Consider the following 4,420-nt stretch of genomic DNA (forward strand, 5'->3'; position numbering starts at 1 on the left):
TCAAAGGAAACCCTCTCACAAAGAGGTTATTTACATTAGAGCAACTTAGTGTGAGAAAATATTGTGATCCACTTACAAGGATTGATGATTGAAAAACTACGATGCAAGAAGTGATTACAAGCCTCCAAATTGTGGCTAGACATAACTCCAAGGAAACCCTCCCATGGAGAGGTCAGCTGCCTTGCTGAGAGCAACTTAGTGAGCAAAGATTACAATCCAAACTATGGCACAAAGCAGTGGTTTGACGACCAACTCAAGAATAAGTGTATGGAGGGAGGACACAATGTGTGGATGTATAGTGTCAAGAATACCAAACTGAAACTTAAGTGCAGAGACCAAGGTCCCTATTGAGTCACAAAAATTTCTCCTTAAGGTACAGTAAAGATAGAGACCTTCTATGGGATTGGATGGGATTGAGATGGAATGATACTTCAATGGTAGCAAGCTGAAGTGCTACTATATGGACCTCTCACCTGGCATGCTCTTCCAAATCCATAAGAAAAAAGAGGAGAAATGAGAGGATGACAATGAAAAAAGGAGAACACGCCTCGAAGCAATGCTTGATAAAAAAGAACACCCAAAGATGCCATAGACCCCCAAGCATACAAATTTTTGTACATGCAACCAATCTCCACAATGCCAAAATAGAAACACCCATGAAACTTGCTCATCTTGAGTTGGACTTTCCCTAGGAAGACCATCTAGTGGCGTGGCCAACCTTGGTGGACACCGAGGCTAGCCACAATGTTTTGTCTTGGGAGATGTGGCCTCGTTAGGCCACCCACCCCTCACACATTACACAGTAACCATTATTGTGCGGTAAACAATTCCCAATCCATGAGTATGGATTATTTTGATGTGGAGTTTCTTATTGGATCTAAACATATGTCGTGCAAGTTTTATGTGACTTCTTGTAGAATGAGAGAACATCATCCTTAAAAGGGGATGGATCACGGCGGTGAATGAAAACCATGATGTGCTTGATCTTCCCTATAGAATGGTTACCATACCTTTGGTAAACAAGGTCATCCCAAACATACCAATATCCCAAGCCTTGTCCTCCACTTACAAGCCACCGCCTCATGTAACCTCCTTTAACAATAACAACACTCGCCTTGCCACATCGACTACCCCCTCAAACCATTATGGATATCCAAACCCTCGCTAGCAGTGAGGATAAAGACCATCTCCAAAATCTCAACTTTAATAGACTGTAGGGGAGGTCTTCAAGAAGGAGTGAGTACCCAAGAGTACCTTCGCTAGCTAAGGCAGATTTAACACCCAAGCAAAGACTTGGCAGCCACCATTTGGCCCAAAGCCCAACCAAGCGGGAGCCCCATGCAACAAAGTTCTACCAAAACCTTGAGCGTCGTTGTATCCCCCATCAAGCTGCTAGAAGCCCAAGACTTCTAGAAAGGGAACCCATCTATTTGGGTCCCAAGAATCTCGCCATCTACACAAAACCTAAAGTCCAAAAATATCCAAGCATGTGGCAACCTCATTACCTAGTACCACAATGCTTGATGCTTCATTAGATCTTAGATCTTAACAAAATTGCAAACACCCACATCTAGGTGATAACTTTAAAGCAAATTATGCCCCAAACCCCTGCAATTGCATCCTTGAATGTTAAATCCAAGTGGGTGTGGAGAGCCAAGGCCCTACCTCTGATGCCACCCCAAAAGTATAAGCAAGAATGGAGAGCAACACCCTCAACACCTACCAATGCAACATGTGGAAGAAACTTTGGTCGTGCCACCAAGCCCGTGCGCACCATGGTTGCACTCATGTGATAGTTTTGATTTTTGTTGAGCCACCCAAGGTACCAAGTGTTCCACTGTGTCTCACATGTGTCCCCCAAACCTAGAGGGATCCCAATGGCCTCGTGACACCCACACATGCCATGCCACAACATCAACTCACTTGGAAGGCCAAATTTTAGCTAAGTGCACCAATAAAGCCAACCGCGGTGGCATCCAAGCTTTCGTTGTGGATGGGCAAGCTATTCCCCACTCTAACCCACTGAGCATTGACATGGTAAGCCACAAACTTTAAGCCCATATGTATTCCCCACATGAATTCTAAGTCCGTGTAAATATGTAATGCAGCACCCTTGCTTAAGTGTAGAGTGATACAACTTTCACGAGGAATGACACAACCTTCACGAGGTTTTATAGTGATACAACCTTCACGAGGAATGATAAAAACACAAAACCCCAAAAAAATAAATAACTATAAACATCAAAAGACAACTAAAAACATAAACATACTTGAGGTGAAGGCAGCCATGTTTGAGCATGGGGGTTTGCCGAAGTTTAAGGTTGATGGTATACATAAAGTATGTGAAACACGTCAGCTTGGTAAGCATGCCAAACATGCTTTTCTACATAAGAATCACATGGGTGTTATACATTCGGATGTATGGGGACCAACCAAGACTATAACAATTATAGGTTTTTGCAGGTATTATGTTACATTCATTGATGATCAAACAAGGAAAGTGTGGGTTTATTTCACGAATGAGAAAAGTGAGATATTTACTCACTTTCAAATATTTAAAGCCTTGGTCGAGAAAGAAAAAGGCATTCAAATAAATGCATAATATCATCTGTGGTGGGGGAGAGTATTTTCCAATGAGTGTTTAGTGATTTTTTGAGAAAGTAGGGAATCAAGAGAGTTCACATACTCCACACAACAGAATGGTGTTGTAGAAAGGAAAAATAGGCACATTGAAAAATAGCACATGCCTTGATGTCTGAAAAGAATATGCTAGATTATTTTTTGACAGAAGCAACTGCTGCAACTATTGTTTACATCATGAATAGGATCCCCACCATTGCAGAGCCGTGTTCATAGTATGACACGTGAATAACAGTTTACAAGCATAAACCAGATGTGTCTCTTAAAAGTGTTTAAATGTATTGCATATATGTATGTTCCTGAGATAAAGTAAGAAAAAAGTTGGATCCAAAGATAGAGAAATGTATCTTCATTTTATACTTTAGAGTAGAAAGGTTATAGATGTTATAATCCTACCACTCATGAGATGCAAGTAAGTAATGTTATCTTTGATGAGATGAGCAGCTGGTATGTACTAGTGAAGATAACAAAAGATGCAGATGGAAAAAGTAATGATGTTGCCCTACACATAGAGCACTTATCACAGGTGCTTAGTGGACATGGAGAGTCCTCTAGCACTGGATCTAGTGTTAGTCCATGGTCAGGAAGGTTGAGGATAGATGTAGCTAGATTAACCTTTTATGCCTAATCTATCAGTAGGTCACTCATATATGGATGGTAACTCTAGTGGTTCTGAGAAAAGCCTTGATGAGGAGCTTAGTGCTCCTAATGTACAGAGAACCAAGATTGTTTTGAGGAGACCTGGCAATGATCCAAGTATATACAAGTCTATGAGAGGATTAGATACCCTTTTGATAAGTTAAGATATGATGGATATATAGCCCATCATTATGCTTACATAGTTAAAGCAATACATGAGTTGGAGCTCACTTGTTTTGAGCATGCACTTAGAAATAAAAAATGAGAAGATACCATGGATGATGAGATGGCAAGATTGGATGCAAATGTAACATAGGAGCTGGTGCCTTTGCCTAAGGAAAAAGAAGTAATTGAATGCAAGTGGGTGTATAAGGTCAAGCATGACACTCAGATGGATCAGTGAGACTAGATATAAGGCACGATTGGTTGCTAAGGGTTAAGCGCAAACCTATGACATTGACTATGAGGAGACATTTAGCCCGGTTGTGAGAATGACAACCATGAGAGCTATCATTGTTATGGCTGTAGTGAAGTGTTGGTCTTTACACTAGATGGATGTAAAGAATGCTTTCTTGCATGATGATTTACAATATACATGATGCAATGAAGCCACCGGATTATAAGAGTGATGCGCACATAAATTTTGTGTGCAGGTTATTTGGCTTGAAGCAAAGCACCTAGAGAATGGCCAAACAAGATTGGGGAGTATCTTCTTATTACCATTGGATTTCAGATATCCAATGCAAATTTTTCACTCTATGTGAAAAAAAACAGATAGATGGATCATGCTATTAGTCATTTATATGGATGACTTGATTATATCAGTGGTGATAGTGATGTTGACATACATGATGGCAAGATGGTTTTGAGGCAGAAGTTTGAGATGAAAGATTTGGATATGAGCTATGATATTTCTTAGTTATAGAGGTGGTGAGATCACCTTATAGCATTTTATTGTTACAGAGGTAGTATGGCTTGGACTTGGTTGTTATATCCAAGTATGGTAGGACAGGTTATAAGCCTATTTCAATGCCATTGGAGTAGAACACAAAGATTTTCATATATACATGTGAGCTTTTGGGTGGAGTATCCCACTATGTATAGGTGCATAGTGGGTAGCTTAATCTACATGACCATTATT

This window comes from Cibotium barometz, chromosome 60 (assembly GCF_041138505.1).
Source record: "Cibotium barometz isolate CiBa-2024 chromosome 60, ASM4113850v1, whole genome shotgun sequence".
Lineage (NCBI taxonomy): Eukaryota > Viridiplantae > Streptophyta > Polypodiopsida > Cyatheales > Cibotiaceae > Cibotium > Cibotium barometz.